This window comes from Lagenorhynchus albirostris, chromosome 15 (genome assembly GCF_949774975.1).
Source record: "Lagenorhynchus albirostris chromosome 15, mLagAlb1.1, whole genome shotgun sequence".
NCBI lineage: Eukaryota > Metazoa > Chordata > Mammalia > Artiodactyla > Delphinidae > Lagenorhynchus > Lagenorhynchus albirostris.
Window position 1 is genome coordinate 70002875 of NC_083109.1, and position 15346 is coordinate 70018220.

Sequence of the window (15346 nt, forward strand, 5' to 3'; positions counted from 1 at the left end):
TGATGATATTAGGAGAGGGAACTTTTGGAAAGTAAGATTAGGTGAGGTCATGAGGGTAGATCTCTCACAAATGGGATTAGTGCCCTTATATGAGTCACCAGAGAGCTTGCTTTCTCTCTCTGCTCTCCACCATTGAGGACACAAGAAGTCAGCAGTCTGTAACCCAGAAGAGGGCCCTCACCAGAACTCGACCATGCTGACACCCTGATCTGAACTTCCAGCCTACAGAACACTGAGAAATAAATTTCTATTTTTTCTAAGCTACCCAGTCTATGGTATTTGTTACAGCAGCCTGAACTGATAACTACTAATCCACAATTCCATCTATCTATCAAGACTCACTTCTCCAAAATCCCCCAGATAGCCCCAAACTTTCTAAACCATCCAATTATTCTAAAAAGATTTGTTGAACACTCAGTGTTCATTAGGCTGTAAGAATATAAGGAATTTGAGACACAGGCCCTACCCTGGAACACCTTCAGAGTGTGATTGGCTTTGTTGGTTACCGTCCCAAGGACCATTCCTCTGCCCTCTTCTAAGCTGCCTGAACCTGCTTTCAACAGCAGAAACTGAAAACACAGACACTTGGTTTCCCAGCCTCTCTTGCAGCTAAGATTGTGAACCTTATGGCCAATGGGAAAATCAGCTAGGGGACAAGGGAAACATTGCCTTCCTGATTAAGAAAGAGAAGTGTATTAAGAGAGCATTATTCACTGACCTGCCCTTGCCCCTTCCTGCTTTAGAATGAGTTTGCATGAAGACCAGGAGTCCTAGAGGCTGTTAGAGGAGATACTGTCAACATACTGTTGAGATATTGTCAACATACTGTAGACATGGGAAGAGCTTGTGTCTGCAATTCACTGTTGAGCTATTGACCCGCTCCTGGGGTGACCCACAGTTCGTCTTCTGGTTATAATAGAAAACAAAATCTCCTGTTGTTTAGACCACTTTTCATTGGGTGTTCTGTGCCTTATGGGTCAAAGCATTATTTTCTGAAACAGAATCGTATGAATAGACTTAGGCCTCTTCCTCTTTCTGGTTATGAAATTCTTGGCTAGTTAAATACCCTCTCTGAGACTTAAATTCACAAAATATAAAACAGGAATAACGATGACTACCTAGCTGGCTTGTTGTGGGGCTTAACTGCGATAACAAATGTACATGTATATGAGGCAGAGTTGATGTTTTATAGATGACCATGACTCTTCCTTTTTCCTGCCAAATACAGTACAGCATAGGAGTTATAAGCTCAGGCTTTGGAATCACCCAGACATAGGCTTGAATCTGGGCTCTGACACTTAATCTGTGACCTTGACCAAGTCATCTTACTGAGAGCTCATTTTCCTGATCTGTAGAATGGGCATGATATTAGCATCTGCCTCCCTGGGCTGTTGTAAAGATTAGGGAGGAATTGCTTGTAAAGATCTGGACAGAGAAGAAATACATAGCAAACATTCAATATATGTTAACTATTGTCTTTTTTTTTTTTTTTTTTTTTTTGCGGTACGCGGGCCTCTCACTGTTGTGGCCTCTCCCGTTGCGGAGCACAGGCTCCGGACACACAGGCTCAGCGGCCATGGCTCACGGGCCCATGCCGCTCCGCGGCGTGTGGGATCTTCCCGGACCGGGGCACGAACCCGTGTCCCCTGCATCGGCAGGCGGACTCTCAACCACTGCGCCACCAGGGAAGCCCAACTATTGCCTTTATGTTGAATTAACTGTCTGAAAAGAAAATGATAACGCCAGTGAGAAATAATGCTGTAATTTTACTATCCCCAGCCTCATTTCCTCCTTTGAAACAGAAGCCTGATTTTGTTTCAGATACTGCTTGGACATACCCCATCCCCACCTGAGCTCACCTCAGATGCCATGGATGGACCTGTTTGCACTAAGGTAATCCCATCCCTTTGCCAGTGACAGCAGTGCTGGGAAATGGGCATGTGACCTTTCTCTCACCAATGGGGGAAGGGCTGCTGGGCAGGTTGCAGCAAAGTTTTCTCTCTCCCAGTACAGCTCCCATTGGAAGAGATGCTCTCTTCTTGGTCTGGATATTTTAATGTTTGGTGTTGATAACTGAAACAGCTGTAAGCATCTTCCTACCAATTGAGGAGGAAACCAGCCTCCAGGGTTGTACAGAGATGAGCAGAGTGAACACGGGTCTTTGAAGATGTGGTTGAGCTATTAGTCACCAATCCTAAAACCCTCCCTACCCAGAAGTCTATACATTTGGGGGCAGTATACTTCTGTATTGTTTAAGCCAGTTCAAGTTGATGTTTCTGTTGCCTATGAACAAAAGCATTCTAATTGATATAGATGATCTCTGCCATGTTGCACCCTCAGTAGCCAAGACAGACGTCAGAGAGCTCATCCTGTTTCCAATCCACAAATAAGAGGATGAAAGCCCAGAGATGGGAAGCAACTTGCTCCAGGACACACGACTAGTAGGGGACAAAGCCATAATGAACACCCATGTTTCTCACCCTCATACCCTTCTCTCCTTGTACCCACCTCTCGGAAGAGGAAAGGTTGATATGATCTGAATAGAAGGAAAAAAGGAATGAAAACCAAGAAACAAAACTTCTTGCAGGTGCTTCGGGAGATCTCATGATTCTCTAGGAGCCCCTCAGCCCTCTTCCAGCCTCTAGCTCACCAGGGCTCAGACCTACTTAGCGTTCTCTGCACTGTGATGGATGTGGTATTAAATGTCAGAGCGGGGCCTGATACGCTCTCTTCTGGGACTGATGGCCCTTGGGACAAGTTGTAGATCAGGGTGATGACAGGGCACTGATGAGATGCTGCACTGTGGTCAACCCGACCCTTCTGCTTAACTGCAGACAGACACAGAGAGAGAATTGGCATCGAAACACTGGTGGTAACCTCGGCTTCAGACAGACCCAGCAGACATCAACGCATCTGAGATCAGCTGCATTTTCGTCTCTTTGCCAGGTCAGGACTGAGGACTCATTCTGCATAAGGATGCTGGGGCTGACCCTGAATTCAAGTGCACTGATTCCCACAAGGGTAAATGATCCTATAATAGATAATTCCATGGCAGAGACTGTTAGTGCCCACCTATATTGAGGCCCCCTCCTCTTCTGCTCTTCTGGGCACTTGGAAGGATCACATTTCTCCACGCATACCCCCGCCCCCGCCCTGCCCTGCAAGGTGGGGTTATGCAATTAGTTCTGGCCAATCGGCTGGAAGCAGAATAGATGCATATATCTTCTGGATTAAAGCATTTAATTGCTAGTATGAAATCTTCCAATTTCTCTTCCCTGCCTTGGCAATCATGGAAACGTGTGTATGCTGGAAATGCTCTAAGATGGAAGCAACCTGGAGCTCAACATCATGACATGGAGACAGCTGCCCAGGAGAGTACACGCTATCAATCTACAGTAAGAAGCAGTTTTGTTGTGTAGAGTCACTGAGATTTCAGTGTTGTCACTGCAGCATAACCTAGCCTGACACAGAAGTCTAATCAATATCAATATTAGCCACCACCATCTACAAGCACTTACTAGGTTTCAGGGGCTGTGCTAAGATTTCTATGGGCCTGACATCATTTGAATCCCACATTAACCCTGTGAAAGAAGATTTGTGATTTTCCCAGGGTCAAACACCCAAGGCATGATAATGCAGTGAATGCTCATATCCACACTGATCTTACTCCAAAGATCGATATGATTTTACAGGTAAACCTGGGGGAAAAACCCCACAGAGAGAAAGACTTGTATACTCTATTGAAAAAATCGGAAAATTCTATAAATAAGATGACTCCAATTATTTTTACATACACACACAAGAAAGTGAGACAGAGACAGAGAGAGAATGGAAGTGAACCACAATATATGCAGTTGAAATCTTTAACGGGTGGTATTAAGGAAGATTTCTATTTTATTTTTATATGCTTCTATAATCTTTTAGGTTTTCTACGATGAATAAATATTATCCTATAGACAGGAAAAATGTATTTTTAAAAAGTAAGATAGTATCTTAAATAGAATGCAAATTACTGATGTCCAAAACATGCACGACTCAAGAAGACTTGAGGAGTGATGGAGAACAGATGCTTATTAATCCCTACTACATGTCTGGCTTTTTGTGTGTGTGTGTGTGTGTATGTTATGGCATTTAATCTTCCCAATGATCCTGAGAAATAAGGACTAATTTTCCCAATTTGCAGATAAGAAAGCTGGAATTCGGAGAGCTCAAGTGACTTGCCTAAGGTCACACAGCTATGATATGACAGAACCCGGCTTTTGGACACAAAACTCATGTTCTTTTCACTGCACTGTGCTTGCTGTGATTAGCCGCCCGCGGCAGTAGTTCCTAGTTTGGTTTTGAATCTTATATGCATCCATTTGTATGAATGTAGGGACGCCTGAATTTTACCCACACCAGAGTCACACCTCCCCATGAGGTTTCTCACAAGAAACAATGGCAAATGAGAATCAAGCTATGAATGCATTGCTTATCCACATTTGTAATCGTAGGGATTTATGGAAATTTACTCTTTAGGTAAAAGGCAGATGAAGTGTGACACTGTTGAGAGCAGTGTCCGGCACACGGGACACTCCAGCACCGGCAGCTGCTGTGTACATAAGGCAGCGGTGCTTCCTCCACCTGCTGCCCTGGCTTCCCCTGCAGCAGCTGCTGCTCTGGCTCCATTTGGAGCCTGAGTTTGTTGGCACCACTAGGTTTGTTCCGTACAGCCTCCTGGAGCTGCCCCCGTGGAACTTGTTCTCTCTGGAGCTGGGGGTGCCCGTCTCATCTTGCCCAACTCAGGAAAGGGGTTCTGGCTAAAGCAAGAGAGGGACCTCCCACCAGTGTATGTAACTCCTGAACTAGGCTTCTTAGAAAGAAGGGTTTCTCTCTAGGAGCGACTGGATCCAGAGAGTGGAATTCAGAGTGTGAATGAATACCGACATCCCCATCGCCAGACAACTGGGACATGAAGAGCCCAGGAGCCGGGGCTGAGACTGTGACGGGGAGAGGCTGCCTGGGAGGGAGACTCAGGGCACATCTCGGAAGCCCAGTGGTCACCATCTCTGGGTCCCACAGTCTGACTAACTTCTAGCTCTTTAACCAACAGAGGGGGGTAAGAGTACTGCTCTTTTTTTTTTTGCCAAACAGCAAGGAGCAGGACAAATATGGAACAGAAAACCACTGCCTCCCATATTCCAAGACAGAAAGGGCCTGGGTAGTTGAATAGAGAGGACTGAATGTGACAATAAAACATTAGAGGTGCCTGAAAGTGTCTATAGCTATAGAATTACAGATACATAGGCACACAAATACGTATTTATATTTATATATGGATATGTTTATCGATTTAATTTAGAACTAGGAGACACAGCCCTGATTAGATGAAGAAGCAACTTCTAACAGATAACTTGTGCTTCTCAACATTTTCATCATATACAAAGCACTATGCTAGGCATTTTCCATCACCTCATGGAAAGCCCCAGTAGGGCTGCAAGCAGGTATTCATAGCCCCATTTCACAGATGGGAAAATTTACACTCAGAGAGAAGTTAAGGAGGTTGGCCAAGAAACGTCAGGTGGTACGCTGACTTTCCAAGTCATGGAGTTTAGAACAAAGTTAATATCTTCCTCACAAAGCGTCAGTGTGTTTGCCATGACACCACAGAGTAGCCAATTAGCTGAAAGAAGCTTTTCGATATTTGCATGTCTTTAAATCTTACTTTAAATGGTATCATTTCTTTTAAAAAGACTAAGCGACTATGAATAATTAGCAATTAATAATTATTATGCCTCATTAAGTTAATAAAGGATTATGTCTTTATAGAAAATGCAGAGCTAATGGAAAAGAAAGTTAACCCATGTTATTTCGCCTTCCAAGGGCAAGATCTGCTCATTTGAAGGAGATGTCCAGAGTCCAGAAAATTCTGCTCACCTGGGGTCAGGTTACCCAGGCTGCTCACCTATGACCAAATGGAAGCTGGAGAGCCAGGCCTTGTGCACACAAAGCTATAAAGAGCCCTGTCATTAACCAAACGGAAATCTCAGGAAACAAAGCAAAATAAGCAGGACCCTTACCAGCTCACCAGGGCTGCGTGACCTGTGACCCAGAATGTGGGGAACGTGGGCAGAGTGGCAATCTCAGACAGCTACAATTTGCAGAACCGCCACTTTGGAAAGATAAATATAGGTCGGGCAGCTAGGGAGCTAGGGAGAAGGAGACTGGAGCTCTATGGGCTAGGGAGAAGGAGAACTGGGGTAAAATGTCACCGGAGCACTAATCCAGGGTCACAAGTTCAGGGAGAGCAGATCCACCCAGTGCTCTCTATCTTCCAGCTCCGGGTCTCATCCTCTGGCCAGGATGACTGCAACAGCTTCCTAAATGATCTCCCCGCCCCCAGTGCTGCTCCCTTGCAATCCTAATGGCAGCCAGAGTGAACCTGGCAAAAGAAAAGCCTGATCCTATGGCCCCCCTGCTTTGAGCTCTCGTGCTGGCTTCCCGCTGCTCTTGCATAAAGCCCAGAGGGACGCCGGCCCTGCTTGACACCCCCAGGATCTTCTTGCCCATCCTTCTTTCTTCTCCTGGCTGGCTGCTGGATGAAAACCCCCGTGTCCTGTCAGATTCATACACATGCCCTTTCTCTTCCAGGAGCGTACTTCTGCCACCCTTCCTTCATCAGGGTCACTCGGATGTGGCCACCATGTCTCCACTTGATGTCCCCTTGAAGGCTAGGCAAATCCTGTGGGTTCCTATAAAGCCTGGATGCTCCTCAAGGGTACCTGCAACAGCAGTAGCTCATAAAGTGACACTCATGAGGGTGAGGTCTGAAGGCCCAAGGGGACAGCAGCTCCAGTGTCTGCAGACAGACTGTGCACCACCATATACAGAGCACAAAGTGTAGACCTAGCCCGGAACAGGGGCTCAGTAAATGTTGGCTGTAAGAAACCCAGTGCAGCTCTCAGTTTCTCATTGGCCAACTTCCTTTTGAGACCCACCCCTGCCTGTTTCACCCCATCTTCACAGCATCACCTCTGCCAGAGTCTCTGGCCAGGAGCCTCCTTCTCTTCGTTCCGTGCTGAGTCAGGAGTCTTAGCCATGCCCCTTGGACTGGGAGTCTCGGTTCAGCCACTGGGCATGAACCCTTAGGTGTGTAAGCACAGAAGCAGAAGGCAGTGTCATGGTTACAAGTGTGGACACTGGACTCAGACTCCACGTCTGAATTCTGGTTCTGCGTCTTGGCCACTGTGTGGTTTTGGACAAGTCATTTAAACCTTGTATTCCCATTCTCCCATTAGTAAAATGGGTATGACAGTAACACTAATATTCCATGGCTTTGTAACGCTTGCAAAACACATAGAGCTGGGCATGTAAGTATCCTATGTGTGTTGGTTTTCATTGTTATAGTTTTGGGGTCTTGATGGAGACCATGGCAAAACTAGACCCAGGGACCCAGTACATCTGTCATTACACCCAGTAATGCCACCACTTTGAATGAGCACTTACAAAGCACCAGAAGGGTAGCTGCTATCTTATCTATTGTGCGGTGAGGAATCTGACCCTCAGAAAATGTCAGCGGCTTCTGCTCAAGATCACAATGCAGAAAGTGACAGAGCGAAAATCAAACCTATGCCTGTCTGACCCCAAAGCCTGTGCTCTTAATTACACTGTCCTAAGCTTTGCCTGTGGTCCCCTCTTTGATCACCACTTCAGGGAGAGTTCTCTCTCTACCTCTCTCTAGAACATCTCCTCCTGTTCCTTTGCTTGTGCTTCCAGTCTCTGCAAAGATATCCCCTCCTTGGGAAACTTTCCCTGACTGCCTCAGGTGAGTCACACGTTCCACTTTTGTGCTTATCCCCATCCTGGCCACGTCAGTCACAATAGGCTGGGCTATGCTGCAGCAACAAATAATCCCAAGACCTCAGAGGCCTAAACAGTGATGTTTAAGGTCTCTCTCACAGTACTTGACCACCTAGGGTTGCCAGCCTCACTCCAGGGCCCGGGTGGACCAAGCAGCCTCTATCTCAAACATTTCCAGTCATCATGACAGAGAGTAACAAGGGTCACCGTGGTGGAGATCGGCATAAAAATGCTCATAAGGCGGAACTTATGCTATTAGCTCACATTTTATTGTCTAAAGTAATAAACTGGACTCCGAGGGGACAGGAAGCATAGCCCTCCCATACAACCATCCTATTGGTAAACCGCATAGAGCTCCAGTCACATTATAAGGTGGGGAACCGTTGACTTCTCTGTTTTCCCCACCGTGAGCTTCTCCAGGCTTTGGTCTTTATCTGCAGGATTTTGCCTGGCACAGTTTCTACACCAAATAGGGACCCGCCATCTGCATGTTGAATAGACAAAGGCATAGCTAAATGCAGTCCAGACCAGAGCCCTTTCTCCACCCTGACTCCTTGTACCACATTTACTACTTCCTGCACAGAGGCACTCATTTGCATGACGGCTCCAGCCACACAGGTCTTCTTGTCCACAAACACGCCAGGTTCATTCCCCAGTGCAGGACCTTTGCACGTGCTGTCCATTTTTCCTGGAACACTCTCCCTGAAATCTGTGTACACTGAAGACGTTTTCCTGGACCACCTCATTTAAAAGCACTCTCCAGGGACCTCCCTGGTGGTGCAGTAGTTAAGAATCCACCTGCCAATGCAGGGGACACGGGTTCAAACCCTGGTCCGGGAAGATCCCACATGCCGCGGAGCAACTAAGCCCATATGCCACAACTACTGAGCCTGTGTGCCACAGCTACTGAAGCCCATGAGCCTAGAGCCCATGCTCCGCAACAAGAGAAGCCACCACAATGAGAAACCTGTGCACCGCAACGAAGAGTAGCCCCCGCTTGCTGCAACTAGAGAAAGCCCATGCGCAGCAACGAAGACCCAATGCAGCCAAAAACAAATAAATAAATAAATTTATTTTCAAAAAAAGCACTCTCCAGCCACAGTCCTCTCTATCCTCACGTCCTGTTTCATATTCTGCGTAGACATTCTTGCTGTATTAAATTACATTGTTGATTTATTTACTTAGTGTTTGTCTTCCTGATGAAAACATGGCTCCACGAGGCTGGACCCTTACCCATGACGTTTACTACTCTATCCCTAGTACTGGAAGAGTATTTGGAATTAGTCAACACTAAATACTATATTTGTTGAACTAATGAATACATGAATAAATAAATATGTAAATACACTATTTATTGCCACAGTATGGAGAGCAAAATACCAAAAAATACTCTCTGTCTACTACAGAAAATAATATTTAGAGAAAAATAAATGCATGAACTCAAACTTCCCTGGATTTTTTTTTAAGATTCTCAACCCATCAAAATCAGCCCCAGTGCCCTTCTAAAATGTATGATGACAAGCAAAATGATGGTGAATTAAATGTTTAATTAATGTTCATTATTGCTACCATATTAGTTTGCAGTCAAGTTTATGACCCAATAGATTTGCCATCTTTATGAGTGACAGGTTGATGTCTTGGCACCGGAGCCTTTGGCATCAGCCGGGAGTTCAGTGCGTTTCTGCCATCGTCTAGCTCCTCGTGAGGGAGGCAGCCCTGCATACTGAGAGAGGCACATGACCCCTCACTCATTCACCCCATGAAGCCTGATTGAGAACCTACCATACTCCAAACTATGCCAGGCTCTGCAATGAGCAGACGGTAAGTGAGTGAATATATGCATGCATTTATTCATTCAACAAACATTTATTTTTGTCTCCAGCATGTATGAAGTGTTGCATTAGGTAGTGAATAAAACAGAAATGGAAATAAAAAGTGTAGGTCTGGTTCAGACTCTGGAATCTCTCTCTTAAGTTCACAGTGAGTAAGCAACAGTGGCAAATTTGACCATGCACATCTTTGCGGCTCTTGTTCAAAGATACTGCTCTCCTAGCCTTCACTCCCCCTCATTCCTGTCATTCCTCACCCCTGCATTTCAACCATCAGCAAGAGCTGATGACCCTGCTTCTGAAATACACCCGGAATCCAGCTAGTCACCTCCTGCTCTACCGCCACCCCCCACCTTCGTCTCTCATCTGAACGTTTGCAACTCCCTCCTGCTTTCCCACTGCCCTTAGAATAAAATCAAATCTCTTATCACAGCCCACAGCCCAGCTTGCCAATCTCATCCTCATCTCCCCACAGTCCTGAGTTAGTCATCATTTTCCTCCCCACTAGGAAGTCTGCTTTGGTTTCACTCATTAAGAGGTGGATCCAAAAGAATGTCTTAAGCTACAACCAACACAAAATTCCAATCAAGGAAAATTAGCTAATCTCACATTAAGGGAAGTCTGGTCCTAGGGCCATGCCAGAGGGAACAAAACCCAAGTTCTTTCTGAACTCTGATTGTCCGGTCTCGAATATGGCTTTCCACAGACTAGCTCCCTCAAAGCATCAGACGGCTGCCGTGGTTCCATGTGCTACACTTTTTCCCACGTGTCTCCTTCCATCTGTGAGGAGAACCTTCCCAGAGACCCCTGTATGTTTCCCTTTACATCTCATTGGCCAGATAGTGTCACATGCCCATTCCTAAACCAATCACCAGCAATGAGACTAGGACAACCTTGATTACCTTGGACTTTTTAGAATTTAACCCCAACTCATGATGGGGAGAGGTGGACATCCAAACAAAACTGGGGTTCTGCCAAAATGGAAGAAGGAGAATAATTCTGTGGGGAGATAACCAACCTGCCTGCCCCAACCAGGAGCTGCGCTATAGAGCGTGAGGTGTTCCAACCCCAGCTCTGCCACTTACATGCCACGTGATATTTGATAAGTTCTTTTGCTTCTCAATGTGTCAGTTTCCTCAACTATAAAGTGAGGTTGGCTGTAGTATTTACCTTTAAGGTTTTTGTTAAGATTAATGAGTTAATACATGTAAAAGAACTTAGAATTTTGTCTGGCAGGTAATAAGTGGTAGTTGATGTTATTCTGTATGACAACTCAGTTTAAAGGAAAAGTTTCATCATTGGAAACAAGAAATGAGTTTTTAAACAGTTTTCACCAGGGAAGCATATCTTCACAACAGTTCTATGAGGTGGGTAATGGTATCTACTGCTAAAGAGAATCTGAAGCCTAGAGGGTTATGTAAACAGAGCTGCTGACTTCTAGTCTTGGGCTTGTTTTTCTGAACGATGCTTCCAATGCAAGAGAAGCTGAATATGTGAGCCCTGGAAGGCTGGTGTCTTAGTCCAGTTTGGCTGCTATAACAAAAATACCATACACTGGGTAGCTTACACAACAAATATGTATTTCTCACTGTTCTAGAGGCTGGGAAGTCCAAGATCAAGGCGCTAGCAGACTCAGTGTCTGGTAAGAGCCTGCTTCCTGGTTCATGGATGGCTATCTCCTTGCTGTGTCCTTACATAGTAGAAAGGTTAAGGGGGCTATTTGGGGTCCCCTTTATAAGGGCACTAATCTCATTCATGAGAGCTCCACCTTCATGACCTAATCACATTCCCAAGGCCCCACCTCCAAATACCACCACTGTGGGGATTAAGTTTCAACATAGGAATTTTGGAGGAACACAAACTTTCAGTCTATAGCATTCTGCTCCTGGGCCCCCGAAATCTGTGTTCTTCTCACACGTAAAATACATTCATTCCATGTGAATAACCCCCAAATCTTAACTCATTCCACTATGAACTTTGAAGTCCAAGTCCAAAGTCTCATTTAAATACCATCTAAATCAGACATGGGTGAGACTACAGGTATGACTCATCCTGAGGCAAATTCCTCTGCAGCTGTGAACTTGTGAAACCCAACAAGTTACGTGCTTCCAAAATATTATGGTGGGACAGGCATAGGAGAGGCATTCTCATTCCAAAAAAAAGAAACACAAAAGAAAAAATGAGTGACAGGTCCCTGGTAAGCCCAAAGCCTAAAGGAGGAAATTCCATTAGACCTTAAAGGTTCAAGAATAATCCTCTTTGGCTCACTGCTCCAGCTTCCAGGCCCACTAGGGTGGCAATGTCACCCCCTACACTCCAGAGGGTCTCTGCCTGGGCACCACTCCTGAGGTGGTTCTCTGTAGTGGACCCACCCCCATGGTGGTTCCAGGCAACTTAAGTCTTCATAACCAAGGTGGAGGTAACCACATCCCAGGTCTGTGCACTCTGCTTGCAGACAAAGATGGCACCACGTAGGCACTGCCAAAGTCCACGGCCTGAACTCTCTGAGAGTGTGACCACCACAGCCGGAGCCACACTGGGGGCCACCAGAGCCACACGTGGGGAGCCCGAAGGTTTATAAACAGCAGTCTTCTTACTGTGAACTCACAGAAAATGTGAGGGAGCTCTCTAGGGTCACCTTTATAAAGGCACTAATCACATTCAACGGGGCTCCATCCTTATCAACTAATGATCCCCCAAAGGCCCCACCTCAAAATACCATCACACTGAGGATTAGGAGTCAATATATGAATTTTGGAGGGACACTAACGTTCAGTCCTTAGCATCTGGGAAGGGAGAGACATCCTTGGCCTGACCTAGCAGGCCATAGGAGCCACAGGCCATCCACTAGAGAGGCAGAGAAATTCTCCCAAGGGGACAAAGAGCAGGAAACTCTGGGTAGGCTGAGGGTGCATGGGGGAGAACAGACTGGCTGGAGGATATTCTCTTCACAGACTAGGAAGAGAGAAGCCTCAAAATTCCTGCTGAGCTTTGACTTCTGGGCAGAGGGCTGTAAACGGTAAAACCAACCATCATGTACCAAGACATTTTCTCATTGCCATACACTCAACTAAGTCACTCCCCGTATTATCTCATCCAATTACCCCAACAACTCTGGCCACAAGAGCTGTCATTCCAACCCTACAGAGAGAGAGAGGGGGGTGAGTGACAACAACAAGACACTGGGCTCAAATTCCAACTCAGAGCCACCTGACTCCAACATGCCAGACCCCAGAATAATCAGGAGGACTGGGAAAGTTGCCAGCCCTCCACCTTCTCTGTCTACATCATGAGATTCCTGGCCGACACTATACGTATCAGTCCACTAGACCAAGTCACTTCAGGGCCTCCTGAATTAACTCTAAATTAGAAGTGCATGGTGGGACTTCCAGAATGATGGATTGAGGTGCTCAGGAGATCCTCTTTCCAGTGAAACAACAATTGAATGGGTGAAAAAAAGTTTTTAAGGCATCCAAATTCTCTGGAAATTGTCCTAAGGGCATGGAGCAAATGGGAGAAATATTCATTCAAGGAAATCCACTAAATCTTCATAAGAGTCTGTAGCATTGAAGCTGTGACCCACTCCATGACCCCCCAACACTGCATTCCAGAGCCATAATTCAGGTGTGTACAACCGAGAAGACAGGGGTTTTCTTTCCCTCCAACTGCCAGTTTGGGGAAGGTTGCTGATATTTCTCATCTCCCAAAGCCCTATACTGCCAAAGCTTTATTCCAGGCCGACACAGCTGAGAGGATCGAGTCTCTCAGGCCCCAGCCAGCCACCCACTCACATGGTGGAAGCTCTACTCCAGGCACAATGGACAGAGAATATTTGATTCTAACATCCTCTGCCCCAGCGAACTCCTAGGGCTGAGGTTCCACACCATGGGGGGCAAGCCCAGACCAGGCACTGCCACCCCTCTCCATTTCTCACTCGCAGAGTGTGAGTGTCACTCCAGTTGAGTGACAGTTCCCACCCAGCGCAGTGCACTGGCACATGGGTTTCTCCTGGGGGAAGAAATACAGGCCATGAGGACAAAGAGATCCATAGCTTTGCCTGATGGGATATTCTGTATCTAGAATAAAAGATAGCGAACCCCATGCCTCAAACATTGAAGATTTTCATATGATCATCTCAACAGATGCAGAAGAAGCATTTGACAAAATACAATACCCTTTCATGATTAAAACCCTCAACAAATTGGGTACAGAAGGAACATACCTCAACATAATAAAGGCCATTTACAGCAAACCCACTCTAACATTTCGCTCAACAGTGAAAAACTGAACGCTTTTCCTCTAAGGTCAAAAGAAGACAAGGTGCCCACTCTTATCACTCTTATTGAACATAGTACTGGAAGTCTAGTTAGAGCAATTAGGCAAGACGAATGTATAAAAGGCATCCAAACTGAAAAGGAAAAAGTAAATGTCATTATTTGCAGATGATATGATCTGTATATTTAGAAAACCCTAAAGACTCAACCAAAAAAAAATTGCAACTAATCAACAAATTGAAAAAAGTTGCAAGATATAAAATCAACATACAGAAATCAGTGCTGTTTCTATACACTTACAACAAAACATCTGAAAAAGAAATAAAGGAAACTATTTCATTCACAATAGCATCAAAACAAAAATACTCAGAAACACATTTAACCAAGGAAGTGAAAATTCTGTAAAGGAAAAAACTATAAGAAATTTATGACAGACATTGAAGAAGACACAAAGGAAAGATATCTCATGTTCATGAACCAAAAGAATTAATATTGTTAAAATATCCATACTACCCAAAGCAATCCACAAATTTAATGCAATCCCTATCAAAATTCCAATGGCATTTTTCACAGAAATGGAACAAACGGTCCTAAAATTTGTATGGAATCACAAAAGACCTCAAATAGCCAAAGCAGTCTTGAGAAAGAAGAACAAAGCTGGAGGTATCATGCTCTACTCCCTGATTTCAAACTCTACTACAAAGCTAAAGTAATTAAACCAGTATGGTACTGACTTAAAGATAGACACTTAGACCACTGGAACAGAATAGAGAGCTCAGAAGTAAACCACAACATATAGGTTAATTAATATATAACAAGGCAGCCAAGAATATTAAATGGGGAAAGGATAGTCTCTTCAAAAATGGTATTGGAAAAACTGGATAACCACATGCAGAAAACATGAAACTGAATCCCTCTCTTACTTCACTTGCAAAAATAACTCAAAATAGATTAAAGACAGAAACATAAGACCTGATCCCATAAAACTCCTAGAAGAAAACAAAGGGAAGAAGCTTCTTGACATTGGTCTTAGCAATGATTTTTTTGGATGTAACATCAAGAGCACAGCAACAAAAACAAAAATCAACAAGTGGGACTGTATCAAGCTAAAAAGCTTCTGCACAGCAAAGGGAACCGTCAACAAAATAAAAAGGCAACATACAAAATGGTAGAAAATAATTGCAAACCATATATCAGTTAAGGGGTTAACATCTAAAATATATAAGAACTCATATAACTCAGTAACAGCAACAACAACAAAACAATTCAATTAAAAAAAAATAAGCAGAGAAACTAAATGGACACTTTTCCAAAGAAGACATCCAAATAGCCAACAGGTACATGAAAAGATGCTCAACATCCCTAATCATCAAGGAAACGTAAATCAAAATCACAAGTTATCAC